Below are 16,307 nucleotides of genomic sequence, written 5' to 3' on the forward strand. Positions count from 1 at the left end.
AGCCTTACTGTCACATCTCATTGACAGACAGTTATGTAGACTAACTGTCACACCTCATTGATAGACAGTTCTGTAGTCTAACTGTAACATCTCATTGATAGACAGTTCTGTAGTCTAACTGTCATACCTCATTGATAGACAGTTCTGTAGTCTAACTGTCATACCTCATTGATAGACAGTTCTGTAGTCTAACTGTCACACCTCATTGATAGACAGTTCTGTAACCTAACTGTCACATCTCATTGACAGACAGTTCTGTAGTCTAACTGTCACATCTCATTGATAGACAGTTCTGTAGTCTGTCACATCTCATTGATAGACAGTTCTATAGTCTAACTATCACACTTTATTGACAGACAGTTCTGTAGCCTAACTGTCACACCTCATTGACAGACAGTTCTGTAGACTAAATGTCACACCTCATTGATAGACAGTTCTGTAGCCTAACTGTCACACATCATTGATAGACAGTTCTGTAGCCTTACTGTCACATCTCATTGATAGACAGTTCTGTAGCCTAACTGTCACACATCATTGATAGACAGTTCTGTAGCCTTACTGTCACATCTCATTGATAGACAGTTCTGTAGCCTAACTGTCACACCTCATTGATAGACAGTTCTGTAGTCTAACTGTAACATCTCATTGATAGACAGTTCTGTAGACTAACTGTCACACCTCATTGATAGACAGTTCTGTAGCCTAACTGTCACACCTCATTGATAGACAGTTATGTAACCTAACTGTCACATCTCATTGATAGACAGTTCTGTAGTCTAACTGTCACATCTTATTGATAGACAGTTCTGTAGTCTAACTGTCACACTTCATTGATAGACAGTTCTGTAGCCTAACTGTCACACCTCATTGACAGACAGTTCTGTTGCATAATGTTACACCTTATTGACAGACAGTTCGGAAGCCTTACTGTTACACCTCATTGATAGTCAGTTCTGCAGTCTTACTTCATTGACAGACAATTTTTGGGAATAGACCTTCACCTCTGGGAGGTAAGGTTCGCGTATTGATACTGCTATAGACTGTCCCGCCCGCCAACTACATTCATACCATTGACATCCAATTGTAATTGTAATTGTTTCATTTTCATAGAAAGCATTTGCGTTACATTTTTAAACAGATCTAAAAATCAAAGTCAAAATATGCCTACCTAGTTAAACATCACCTAAGTTTGAAGTTAAAAGAAGATGCCATATTATCTTAATAAAATATATATTGACTATCCTTTGATATAATGGGACTCTTCCAGTAATATAGTGTTATTACACTGAAGCTTACTACCAACGGCATCAAACATTATACCCCATACACAAGCATACCGCAGCCTCCCAAACCACACGGATATTCACAAACGCACTACATTACATAAAGGGAATCCCGTCTATTGCTGAGCATAGCTGTTATTAATATAGTAGGATAAACAAAAGTTAATCACTTTTCTTAAAAATTGTGGAAAAAATATATATCCAAAATGATAATTCTTTGCATTTTGACGCATTTCATGCATAAGATTATTTCGTTTAATGGCTAGCTACCCATACTGAGTGATACATATTCAATAGACTTTATATTTCACAATGTTCTATGATGTATTATTCATATTTTGGTAGGTTGGAAAACCAAAACATTAAATCAAAAAAGATAATAGATCTGAGCAACCGTTTAGGTATAACAAATACTTTCAGTGTACAATGTATTTATCGATTTTATACCTCGAATCTCTACTTTAATCATAGAATCTTTTGTTTGAGTGACATCTAAGACAGTACACAATTGATTTATAAACCAGTTTATGTTGTTTTAGGTAACATTTGCATGTCGAAATATTATATGTACGTCGTCCTTTCGAACGATCATATCGCAGAAGTTTTTCGTCACGAGTTAGTTATTGTAATACTTTTTTTCTAATGGTGTCTGTGATGACATAATTGCCAAGGAATAGACAGAGAGCCATAGAACTGCTATTTGATATTGTAATCATTCCACCTGGTAGTCGCAGACATAATCTCTAATCCGGTAACCTCGTATTGTATAAAGTCTGATGATGGTCGGAAGAGTACACATAGGGTTATAGAGAGAATATAACTATATTGATAGACTGAAATCGGGCGAAATAAAGTCAAACAATCAGCTTGACAATACCAGTTATTATCTCTTAATGCTAGTGTAGCAGATAAATAGTGACATATACGTACCCTATAGGAACATCACTGTGACTCGGGCAATATATAACAATAACCTAAACAGTTCCATGGACTCTATGTCGTAATATACAATAACGTAGTGCTTTATAACGTCTAATGGTCGGATACCGGACCCAATAGAAATTGATTAATTGTGTATAACAATCTAATCGTATTACCTCTTCACACCCAATGGAACCGACAGTTATGTAACGCAATTGGCTGTAACTAAGCAATAAAATAAAATGAGATGGTTCTGTATTGGCGTTTTCCGAAATAGATTTGGTATCGTTTCAAGTGGTAAGATCCAGGGTTTTGTGAGGGTGTCCATTATCATAATGGTGACTCCCATAAGAGCGATTCACTTTGATGTGCTGGTGGTCTAGTCTACCAATACCAGTATTACACTGTAGTTAATAGGATGTGTGGGGTGTTTTATAGAGAGATGCTGTGCTATTGTTGTTAATAACATATGATTTTCTGATTAGAATACCAATAAAGCTAATCACCCTTGCGTAATGGCCCCTCTTGTTGTCCCTTCTCCTGAGTAATTAGTGAAAGTATTTCATTGCTGGATTAGTGCTGTGGATTTACGTCAAGCTATGTACAAAAGTACATAATAAATGTTATGTAATACACTATGACTTTTTGAATTTTATTTGATCTTAAACCTATTTTTGTAAAACATCCAGTTAAAATCAAGATTAATCTTCCATAGATTTTGAATCGTAACGTTTAGATCTATACAGGGATATTCCTGCGTTAACTGTTTTCCTCGATCACACAATCGATTTATCAGTCTACATGTATAAATCCAGAGTGGACACGAATGTTGTAATCAATGAAGTCACGTACTTTCACTTCAATTTGTATTATAGATGTGTAATATGGTTAACCTGTGACAATTCGTATTATAGATGTGTAATATGGTTGTGGAAGTCTTCTAGTTGTGGGTATTTCTAAAGCTTCGTCAGTAGAGTGGCGGGTGATTTAGCCGATATTTTCAGGTTTGATGCCGGCTGATTACAAGCTACCTTCCTTCCTGTTACGACAGCAACAAGGTCATTTTTTCTATTCATCCTTTACATATAACCTATTTATAACGTTAGACATGTTCTTTACATTTTGTCGATATATCGTCTCCTTATTCATGTGGGAACATTATATATAAATGCATGTTCTGAAGGTACTATGATCATATCAGACATTTGAGAGAGCGTGGATATGTATGATATGTCGTTGTTTGACATGTATACAACACACGCTTTTATCGTCAAAGAGTTGCCATTGAAACACCCTTTGAAGTGGGATATGGAAATTTATTGCTTTTATAGAGCATACAATTTTTAATTAACACAATTAGAAGGGTATGTAGATAGGCAGTGAAGTAAGTCAACTAAGAGTAAAATAACTGAGAGAGGTTTGATAATGACTGGGACACGTAGACAAAGCGAGACACAAAAGCTTTGGAGTCATTCTTAGTAACTGCTATTGGCCCATACGTCGTGGATAAAAATACTGCACAGTTGGCTGCAATGTTTGGGAGACTGCAGTATATTCGTGAAATGTCGTTTTGAAATGAGGCACTCGATATCATCACTCTGATTAAAATACAGATCCTTATTATCACTACGTTTGATATGAGGATCTAAGAAAATCCCATTAGGTGTCATGTCCAGATAACCTTTGGAAATGGCCAATCAAATTGGCCCTACCAGAATCTTGGCGAAATAGTTTGAAAAAGCTGTTATTTTTGGCCTACGTAGTCATCTCGGCCAAAGAGCACAACAAAGCTAAATGTATATATATACTGGGACGAAATGGCGTTGTCAATTGACGTAGAATTGTGTAGAAAAATGTATTTGACCTGAAGTACGCGTGGTAAAAGGTCATCCGAACATGAACCCTTATGGGATGTTGTCAGATCCTTTATTGAACGGAGTGGTTATAAGGATCTGTATTTTAATCAGATTGCCAATGTCATTTTAGTGCTTTTTCACTAAAGCTTACCACCAAATGTACTGAACATCACACTCTATCCGAACGTATACAGGCTATATTGGCAAAAGACAAAAGAGAGAGAGGCATTAAAACTATCCTTACTCAAGATCATGACAGGCAGAATTGTTTCAGAAAGAAAATAGTTAATGTATACCCAATATAGGATGACTGACCACCAAATCAGTGTTGTATAAATAAAAATGAAATAATTCGGATATAATAATCAATCCGATGTGCAAATAATTAGTCGTTTGAATCTGAACACAAACCAATTAGGTCGATGAACGGCGTAAAACGAAAAAAAGGCATTGCTTCATATCAGATTTTCCTTCTTAAATAATTTGGCTAGGAAATGTATCTCTTCATGCCATCTTTGTTTTCACGGAAAAATCGTTTTGAGTGTTTTGTCACATCTTCGAATCAATCCTGCTTTTAACGTTGGTATCTACAATATTATCTGCATTCATCCAGTGCAAAGTCATGTTTTCTTATCACTTGAGTGATTCACGCGACGTGTTACGTAAGTGTTGTTCTAAATGGACGGAGCGGATAACTGTCATATTCAGTTCAGTGATATTCCATAAAATTGGGCTTTTCAATAATTTCCCGTAATTGGTTTTAACGAAACTCCTATTTTAGATATTGGTTAAGATACTGTTACAGCTACGGATTTCTAAATCGTCCCATGTAAACTTATCAGATCGGTACAAAATCGGGAGAGCAGTGTAACCTGTGTCTAAATCGGATGTCACTTGGACCAGAATATGTGGTTGGTATACCCAGGTTTCCGGATTACACAGGATTTAATTACTATAAATAAAAGAAAAATCATATATAAGTAGGCCGGAATGCACAAAGGTCCGGGTTAGACAAGAGTCGGTTTTGATAAGTTATACTGTATAGTGTTTGAAAATTACATGGGCTATAATTTAGTCCACTTGCCCTCCCGTCACATTCCTTTCTACCATTCGATATACTACTTAGTTTGAAATGCACTTTGCAGGGCGGCTCCGACATTCTCGTTAAATTGCTATTCTCTTCTCGGCCATTTTTGTTGCTGATCATCTCGTGGACAATGCTATTGACCTTTTTATAACTAATTAAGATTCAAAATCTTTATTTTTTCTTATCCACTCAACCACATAGGTTATTTCCTCTTCAAGTGGTAACATGACTTAAAATGTGCCACGACTACATGTTTCAAATATTCATTTGGATCTCAATCCAACATTTACTCATATGAGCGAAGTATATATGTGTGATATGTTGGTTTAACGGTATGTGTTGCGAAGTGATGGTTTGTTTAGTTTTACGTCCTATTATCAGCCAGGGCCATGTAAGGACGTGTCAGATTTGATTTCAGGTTCTATAACCTGATATCCTAATGTAGCCGGAGTACACTGGGTCAATCATCGGTGACCAGGCAGCACTATGGTAGAGTGTTCGGCTAGTGTTCGGAGGTCTCTGACTCGAATCCCAGTCTGACTGCTATATTTTCTCCTCTCCTGTTACACCTATAAAGTAGAGGGAGACCAACACTTATACTAGTATCCCCCTGGACCACCTATAATATCTTTTACCATTCACTGAATTTGATTTCCACTTCTGTAATGACTATTAATGTCAGCATTTGTTTTTACAACATTCTAACAAGTTATAGGAATAAAAGAAACTGCAGTTATCCTATAATGAGGAAGCGGATCTGTTTTACATATAACAGACATCGTGGTAGACTCTGAGACTATGTATTTAATGCCATTACATACTAACTCCTGCACTACTAAATACTATAATGACCAGCTTAAATGTTCCGTAATCAGCTACCATATCACTGATCTGTTCTACAGATCCAAATAACGTTTAAAGACGATAATGACACGGCAGTCGATGTAAACATGGTTTTAAACGTGGACATCAAACGCATAGACATTCTTACAGATCGGTTATAAGGAGATGTATGGGAGCTTTGTTACAGGTCAAGGCGGTATGGTATAAGTGGTGTATGGGAGCTTTGTTGCAGGTTAGGGCGGTATGGTATACAGTGGTTGTAATGAGACGAATAGAAAAAATAGAACTGTAACGAAATCAGGGTAGGACAACACATCAGTGAGGAATATACTTACCGATGTTTTTTCGTTGATTGCTGAAGTTCTGGTTGAAAACAATCGCAAAGCTGATGATTGATTGTGAAAGCACCTTTTTTCCAAAACATTATTTATTTCTGATATGCGTAAATTGTAAAAAAAAAGATAAAAACGTAAAGCTCAGGTTAATAAGTTGGTTGGGCTCAACCTCCTGTTAACAGCTAAGGTTATTTAAGGACGGAGGATAGCTCGTGCTAGCACTGATAAAATAATTGTACAATATCTAACATCAATCTGTAATGCTATGAGTTAAACATCATTTCCTGGTCTGATTTAAAAGCCATATATTGACTTAGGTAATTAACGTTGAAATTACACAGCTAAATGCATTATTCTTGAAATCCACTTGAAGACATCCACGCGGTTTATATATTATATCCGTGTGTTCTCTGTGAATATTTCTTACCAAAGTTTTGTTTGTCACGTGCTCGTGCAGATATACACTTTAACTACAAAGTCATACAGCGTAATAACAACAGACAGTGTGATGTGTGAGGTAAATCGTCACGATTTACACGTGGATGCCCACACATAAAATACATCACGAGAACATACTGGAGAGCGCTAACATACAGAATTCACGCGATGAACAATTAACCAGCGATAGAATTACAATAGGAAGTTTGTCTTACAAAGGAAACACTTATCCTCCTTCATGTTAAGTTAACATCGTGATATAGCGAATAGTGAACATATAACATGGGAAGATGAAACAACATTTTATCGTAATAATTTCTTATTTATGACATGTTTCCGATATGCTTAATTTATAATTGATGATGTTCCTGTCACTACTCATAACCATATGCATAGTATATCCGTATCATAAACAAGGGCCAGTAAATCGCAATGCACATGCACGATTAGTTACGATGTCCGTCATGTTTTGACATATAAAAAATCAAGAGTTCCCTCATCTGACAACAATTTCGAGTAAGATGTTAACGGCGTAATGACTTCTCGGGGGAAAAAACTCCATCGTAAAATGGAAGTACACTGGCCTTGTATGTAATAAGTAAATACATTTTTTTAATTTATCAGATTTGTTTATGTCATTGAGCTAAAAATATAAAAACAAAGAGTGTTATCTCATTATAAACCGTTCTTAGATTGATTCAAAATATTCTCTATCAGGGTTAATTCTGAAGTGAGGTGATGACACTGATGAATTTAAAGTTAGCCTCCTGACTGAATTCATTGTGATTTGCTTAAAACTGAACATGGGAACTGCATCACAGCGCAGTACATGTACCTGGTGGCAACACTTAAGGACAAAAGTGTGTGAAATAATTGGTAACAAATGAAAAAGTGAATGTTAAAGAGGTTGGTGCATAAACCCCAAGGTTTAATTGATTAAATGATATTAACAGGCTAGCGACTGCACTTCCTATCCGTTCATATGTACGGATGATTCAGAACAGTCTACACATTACACATGTTCCAGGAATCTAATATATTTATCTACACGTTTATTGTATTAAGTAGTCTTCTACATTGAGTTATTGGAGCATGACGTGATAGTTTGAACATCTCGTATATAACATAATAGATAAAGTCCTCCAAGGAGTGGAATAGGTACCATGTCAAATACAAATAACATGCAGACTGTACTACGTCACCTACAACTGGAATCTTGTTAGAATCAATGAGTTCAGGTACAATACCTAGGTGAGGTGTCGTTTCAGAGAAGCACATGTCACCTGTTAGAACTGGAATCTTGCTAGAATCAATGAGTTCAGGTACAATACCTAGGTGGGGTGTCGTTTCAGAGAAGCACATGTCATCTGTTAGAACTGGAATCTTGTTAGAATCAATGAGTTCAGGTACAATACCTAGGTGAGGTGTCGTTTCAGAGAAGCACATGTCATCTGTTAGAACTAGAACCTTGCTAGAATCAATGAGTTCAGGTGCAATACCTAGATGAAGTGTCGTTTCAGAGAAGCACATGTCATCTGTTAGAACTGGAATCTTGCTAGAATCAATGAGTTCAGGTGCAATACCTAGGTGAAGTGTCGTTTCAGAGAAGCACATGTCATCTGTTAGAGTTCAGGTGCAATACCTAGGTGGGGTGTCGTTTCAGAGAAGCACATGTCATCTGTTAGAACTGGAATCTTGTTAGAATCAATGAGTTCAGGTACAATACCTAGGTGAGGTGTCGTTTCAGAGAAGCACATGTCATCTGTTAGAACTAGAACCTTGCTAGAATCAATGAGTTCAGGTGCAATACCTAGATGAAGTGTCGTTTCAGAGAAGCACATGTCATCTGTTAGAACTGGCATCTTGCTAAAATCAATGAGTTCAGGTACAATACCTAGGTGAGGTGTCGTTTCATAGAAGCACATGTCATCGGTTAGAACTGGAATCTTGTTAGAATCAATGAGTTCAGGTGCAATACCTAGGTGAGATGTCGTTTCAGAGAAGCATATGTCATCTGTTAGAACTGGAATCTTGCTAGAATCAATGAGTTCAGGTGCAATACCTAGGTGGGGTGTCGTTTCAGAGAAGCACATGTCATTTGTTAGAAGTTTGAGGAGGAACGTTAGGGCTCGCACCCCAAACAGTAAAGGTGTTTCGATTAAGCATTGATGTCACTATTTTTTTATTTTATCGAGGTATAAAAAAAATTGTTTGCAAACTGTGTGAATCCGCGTAACGGATTCTTACAAAAGTTTGCAAACAATTTTTTTTCATAACCCGATAAAATTAAAAAATAGTGACATCAATACTTATAATTAATTTTATACTCTATTTGATAAAATGAAGTATGTTTAAATGAAACATTATAGTAGTGTTTCAATGGAATCTTTTTTCCGAATTAATACGCAACGTCAATGTCTCTTTTGTGACGTCACGATAACGTCGGGGTTTCGCGCTATTCTCGGATTTTTTTTTCATAGTGGTATGCAAAAAAAATATTGGCCAATCAGAAAGCCAGATTTGGTATGAAAACAAAGAAAAATTAATTATTATAGTATGACTAGTCCCCTACCTCCGGGTTGCTAGACTCTTCAGGTTTCCAGGTCACACTTACTCAAATCCAATTCCTAGTTCTAGGAAAATGTACGAAATAAATATTCATTCAAATTTAGTGATCCAGGATAAATACATTTCTGTAAACCACTGTATCTTCGTGAGATCCAACATTTCGCGTCTTTCCGCGAGAGCTTGAAATCCAAATTATACGTGAATAATTGTATACGAATGGATTTTTGTCAGGAAAAGCCATTGATCGCGACCTAATGAATTCGGGAATATATTACAAATAACTATGACGTGAGATATAGTAGACGCGAAATAAAGTGACATACTGTGTGTTATGCTTAGTGTGGTCTCCCTTGCAGCTGATGTTATACTGGCTCACTTTTTAAATATTGAATAGATGGCTTCACTCTGTATCTGTAATACCACATTGATAGCTATCACAGTGGGGGCTTATTACTGGATACATTAAGTGCCAGCTACTTTGCAACTCCTGTTTTTGTAGTACTGTATAGACTTTTAACTTTTGAATAATTAACTAGATGATTTCACACTTAGACAGAAACTAATACAATGATGATAGCTGTATAGATCATTGATTTATACAGTGTGTCTTATGCAGTGGGGGCTTATTACCGGATGTATTACACTAATAGTGTTAATATCATAAATGGATAAGTCGTGTGCTGCCTGTATATGAAGGGATATGACCTGTGTATATATGGGTCATTGTAACCCTGTAAAGCTCCGTATATTATCTGTCACCACATTGATTAAGATAAAGGGAAATAATCATCGGAGGAAATCATTACAGGCTAGTTAAAGATGCTACATCGCTAACAAACAGTATTTTTCTGTATCAAAAACAGCAGCAGACGAATGAGTATTTTTCTTCTGTTACAAAAGTTACTTAATTTACACCATTACCACCGTTGAAAAGTTTGAGCTTCTATTTTTGCTTCAAGAAACAAATATTTCAAATAATTAATTTCGTCACAAAAAAAATCCGTGGCACTATGTCCTATATGGAATGAGGTACTGATGGCACATGCACCGAGAGCAGATTTAATTATTTTGTATTATTATTTTTGTTTTGTTAATTAGACATATATACACGATTAAACGCCAATTATTGTTCAAATGAGTATCGTTTATGCCCTGTTAGCGGTGGAACATCTTTGAATAACAAATGCAAAATGTTTGCATCAAAATTTGCTTCGAAAAATGACAAAATCCTAGTTCAGTTCAAAACTGAGAGCTTATTGATTAACTTATTAACGAAAATGTACAGAAAAATAGAACTGGTTGACAAATAAAAAGTAGTGACTCCTGCTGCATGCTTTTTTTTCTCACTTCATTTTATTACTTTATTTTTAAAACAAATGTACTAATTTAAGTTATAAGGATTTAATCACTCTTTATGAAAATATCACAGCATTGGCTGAAGAACTTCCAATCGGTTATTAGACATACACCTAATGATCGAACGTTCTAGAAATTAGGTAAAAAAACTTGGGATAATAAGGGAAATTAAGAATGTCGAGTATGTAATGGTTTATAACGATACTCGTAAAGTGCAAATGAAGCCAATTTGTCACCGTGACCTCCCAACCGTATCGTTTACCTTTGGGAAATCAAATCCCGACACGGTAAATGACGCACGTGCTGAAAGTCCAGTAATGTGCAAACAAGAACATGACCGTCAGCCCACATGATGACGTCTATCAATATCACTTCACGAGTCCAGGCTGCACGCTTCCATTCTAAGTGAAATTGCATGTTTCGGATAATTACATCAACATGATAATACAATGCTCATTATCTCAGATAATTGCTCTTCTTAACAATTTCTGACAATATTCCTTTTAGTGGGAAAGCATAACTCAATAAAATTATTTCATATGTACCAATGTTAGTCTTTGAAAAATGATAACCAATTTCCTTATATATGATAACTATTTAATCGTATGCCATTTGTTTTGGCTAATTCGGGTCATAAATGGTACAACTTATACCACATATGATATATAGATTTTCTCACGACTGATTTGTCAGTATTCAATCTGTTGTAATTAATTTTGGTCATAACTTGTAAAATTAATGTTAGATATGACATTGGCTTTTAGTATCGGCCGATTATTTTACTCCTATATCCACAAAAATCATAAAATATAAAAATATTATTAAATAATAACTGAATTGTCAATGAAACGGAAAAATCAGATTTAAAAAATCATTTAATTATGACTATGTTATCAATAAAACGTACAAATAGATAATGTCAATGGATATGGAGCTATTTGGCGGGACCTTCCGTCAGTGCCATTGTCAATTCCTCACGCGCGCCACCTACACTTGAACACCAATGGTTAGATAGTGGTTATCACCTACATGACCTCGCCTATTGATAGGCTTCATATCATCCATGGTGTTAAGTGTTCTATACCGGGAGTACGTGTAGTACACGACTCTCACTACTGATGCTGTACGATCCATCACCCAGCCTGATAGCTGTGTAGTAAAACAGAGTAGGCTAAGGCTATGTCCCACTCTAATTCCGATAGGACGGGCTGTATGATGGATATATATCTATGAAATATTGTCGAGGTCTATCATCCACTGTAAAGTATAAACTGGATGTGTATGAAGGAAAATATATACAGGAATAGTAGGGAGCTTTACAATTAACGGTGAGTAAAGTTACGTAAACGTTGAATGAATCTATTAGACACCTATACAAGTTCAATTACTGGTAACATGCTACTCTAGTTATGACGGACAGAGTGATGGATTTTTAAATGGAATATTCTCGATATCTTTCATTTACTCTAAAGTTTATTCTGGATGAGGATTACAGGGAATGATATAGGACCATCGGGAAACTTTACAGATAACAGTAAGTAAGGTTACAAAAATATTGAATGAATCTACTGGACACCCATATAACCATTGATAACATTATTCTATCTATGTACGATATGGCGGAATCCGTGATGGATATTAATATGAAATATTGTCCATGTCGCACATCAATTGTAAACTGTTATCAGGATATTAATATGAAATATTGTCCATGTCGCACATCAATTGTAAACTGTTATCTGTATAGTTGATGTGTAGGAGTATCTTGGACCTGTATAACGGTGAGAAAAGTTACGTAAGTGATAAAGAAAGACACCTTGATACCAGATTGCACTATAGAGAAATAACACAAATGCATTAAGTAATAGGTGCAGCTAGTCTTGTTTGATCGTTATCAGTGATGGTTATGATAGTTGTTTGTTTCTTTAGGTATTAAGCCACGTGATACCATATAATTCTACAAAAATTACAACATTTTATCATTTTAATTATCCAAACATAAAAGCATCAAAAACGTTTTGAAATATGTTCAGTCTAAACCTGGCATATTTTCACCATTATGAGAAACTAGGTGTTTAAGAATGTTGTTTGGATCGTTAGGCTTACGTGTATCAAATAAGTGTAGATCACAAGCACGTATGACATATTCCAGGAATATTGGGCGTCGTGTGTGTGGTGTTTTGAATTGAATATTGTCTAGCTGTTTAGTCATTTGTAGATGTTTCGTGTGTCTTGACAAACGTTTATAATATGTTAGACGTGAATTCTGAAATACATAGCTTATGCATGTTGATAAAAATGTCCGAGATGAGGGCTGCTCTTAGTAATACCATTACGGGTACGGGAAACTGCTTGTTTTGGGTTCAAGTATGCCTCTCGTTAGGTCTTCTGACTCGATGGCAGGACCTCGAGTATAATGGCATTATTATAAATCTATCGGAAACCAGCACTAGGTATTGAAAAAGTGTTTTAGATCAAATACACAACCTGTTTATATTTTCCTACCTCTATATACGACGTTGATGGTTTGTTTGGTGACATGCTGGTTTTCATTTGTCTTTAGCTTGAGTTAACATTAACCTTTTCATTTGTATCTATTTTATTAGTGAAGAAAATTGCTTACACAAATCCATTAATTTAATACCTTATTAGTTAATAATAATTCGAACAAAGCTCTACGCATGTAGGAGATCACATGCTAAATTGCCCACCTAACATCACATTATGACTAGATGAAGTGTTAGCGCTATTCATTCTTCAACGAAGTCACCAAATATGTCACTATTCATTTTGAGTAATCATCATTACCATTATCGTCTTTTCAAGATTTAAAATATATATTAATTTGTATTATGTCATCATTTATAATGTATACTTACTGTTTTGTAATGAAAGTATTGCCTCACGTTGTCAGTATAGGGTGACCAGATAAAGTGTGTTATTCGGTGTCCTACGCGGCATTCTTTAGTGAGGTAATACTGTAACAAATGGCAAGTGTTTGACTATTACAAGACACACCACAAATATACTGCAGCCTCTCAAAACCTACAGACATCTATACAGACAAATACATTGCATGCAAGGGACTAGCCCGAGATACTATGGCCCTGACACCAGACATGGCAGATTCTGTTGTAGCAGACATTTGTTATAATGTTTAACTAATGTCATTGAAAGAGTATCTTGACTAACATGGGGCGTCCTCAAATGACCTGACTGTTAATAGGACGCTAAGCCTAATAACCAAACCAATCTAGCTGAGATATATCAGAGTCTCTAAAGGTGACCGGGTGGGGTGTGGTGTTCGGTGTCTTTGTAGTGAGTAAACAAGAATGTCGTTATCACATAATGACACAACACGATCGCGAGTACACACAATTATTTACATTTTGGGATTGGGGTCTGATTTGAACATTTGTTGTTGAAACGTTAGATAATAGAATCTAGAACTTAAAACATTATATCACTATCGTCATGATATATCGGCTTGAAATTCAAAACAACAGAACATTATAAATTATTATTATGTATGGGTTAACTAAACGCTCAATATAGAACAGTTATTGGACACTCCCACTACATGTTAATGAAATGTTTATAATATCGACATTGCATATGTATTACTAAGTAACTGCCACATAATGGAACAGAACTGTGTAATGTAATGTATATCGATATTTGTTTCCGATCTGTTACTGAGAACTAATGAATATTGATAGATCATGCTGAAACAGATTGCTAAAATTGAATAATAAATAAAATAATGGTTTGATGAGACTCGTCGACTGTTTTATGTTCGTAAAAGCGGAATAAAAACACCTATCGTATTGCATAAAAAAGGTTTAAGAACATTTTTGGGCATCATCAGCATGAATTAGATATGCATAATAAGCAAAAGGTAGAATCTTTAAAATGTTACCTTCATGTCTCTAAAAATAATGATTTGACTTTTGGGTCTGCTAAAGCATAGTGTCAACTTAATGCTCTGTTGTGAAATAGATCAAGGGGGTGTATTACTTTTGTATTAATTATTTTATGGTAAATTATATGAATAAAACATGTTATGCATTTTTTCATTACAATTCAATACTGCAAACAATTTGGCCACAATCTATATACGAACTGTTGTGTGATCTGATAGTCTAAAATTCAAACTTACAAAGCTTCTTTAAAAGTCTTCCTTGCTTCAGTTTTACAAATATCAATCAAGGCTTAACTATAATGACTCTACATGCGTAATTATATAAAGGGTACTTTGAACTATTTCGGAACACATGCTGTTGCGATGCTGGACTATGTCTAAAAACTATGGACCACCGTACATTTCAGTGCAAGCCTAAAACCTGTTGATTATGTAGTTTTGATAACTATGCCTTTTACATAGATTGATTGTATATATATATATATAGGATACAAAATTTATGATTGGATATGTATATATTCATATATATAGGATGTAAAAATGTGATTAGGTAGGTTTACCAAAAAACGCAAGACAATTAGCTGATAACACAAATCCATTTCCCAGAGGTGTCATTATAATTTTGATCATCCAACCAGATTTACTACTTTGTTATTGGACAATCCACGTCAACAGCCTAAGTTATCATACTGGGATGACATGGAGACGCCAAAATACCCATTACTAAAAGTGTTGTTACAATACATATACTAGAAAGGCTTTCAGAAGCCAAATACAGCCATTAATATAAAAAATAGTATCCGTTTATCAGCGAATCTGTCATCAGTCTAACTAGCAGTGATTTGTGGGCGTCGTTAATAAGCCTCAACCAATCAATATTGTTCATCGTATTTGCTGCGGCCTTGATAAATCATCCAATCAAATTAATCGCTTTATTAACCCCGGAGTCCTTTATATCCTTTGCGGTTATATTTAATAAATTGTTTCTTTGTAGATGATTGGTGTGTTGATGAGTAACCCTGCAGGATCAGTATTGTCAGTCTGGCTTACTGAGCACCATGGACAAACTTTAAGGTCTAACGCTTTTTAAACCGATTATATGATGACTAGGGCTACCGCTAATGAAACCAATTCTCGTTTTTTTTATTGATTTTAACAGGGGAGGTTCAGCTAAAGGTCTATTGAAGTGACTGAGCTAGCAACATAGCAACAGAGCAGAGTCTAACTTCTCTGATACACTGCAATTGGATCTAAACATAAATCTGCATTATATACTAGAGTATGGACTTCATGGTCAGTGAGAGGTCATACTCAGTGGACCTTCGTATATCCCAATGAAGTTTTAGTTTACCATACTTAGAAGCGACATTGGTTCAAAATGATTTACCGGTGTTTGGTGTGACAAAATAATAGCTAGTAACATTTAAAGTAACAATTGCAAAACAATTTTTGATTGGCGAAGATTATCAACGATATCATCTGAACTTCATATTGACCATTGTCTTGATTGTTTTCAATATAGGGGATAAAGATATCTGCATTCTAATCAGATTTGATAACGCGATCCTTCCTATACCAGTAGTATTTTCCATTTTCGTGGATTTACTAAGCACGTCCACGATTCACGTATTCTCTGAAAACTTCAAAAATAACGAAAATGGTCCATACTATTAAGGTTTTAAGGGTTTTTTTAAAATG

The 16,307-nt window shown here is 35.4% G+C and overlaps 1 protein-coding gene across 4 annotated transcripts in view; it reads left to right on the top strand.

The window, feature by feature from the left end:
• Positions 1-16,307, top strand: part of LOC138308848 (D(2) dopamine receptor-like) — a 41,388-nt gene that overhangs the window by 22,332 nt on the left and 2,749 nt on the right. Inside the window, exon 3 of one of the 4 annotated variants that reach the window (XM_069249878.1) lies at positions 15,604-15,683. The exons of the other annotated variants lie outside the window; for them this stretch is intronic. The gene's annotated coding sequence lies outside the window, so the exon portion shown is untranslated. The remainder of the gene's footprint in view (positions 1-15,603; positions 15,684-16,307) is intronic. 4 annotated transcript variants of the gene reach the window in all.

This window comes from Argopecten irradians, chromosome 15 (assembly GCF_041381155.1).
Source record: "Argopecten irradians isolate NY chromosome 15, Ai_NY, whole genome shotgun sequence".
In the NCBI taxonomy this organism is placed as follows: Eukaryota; Metazoa; Mollusca; class Bivalvia; order Pectinida; family Pectinidae; genus Argopecten; species Argopecten irradians.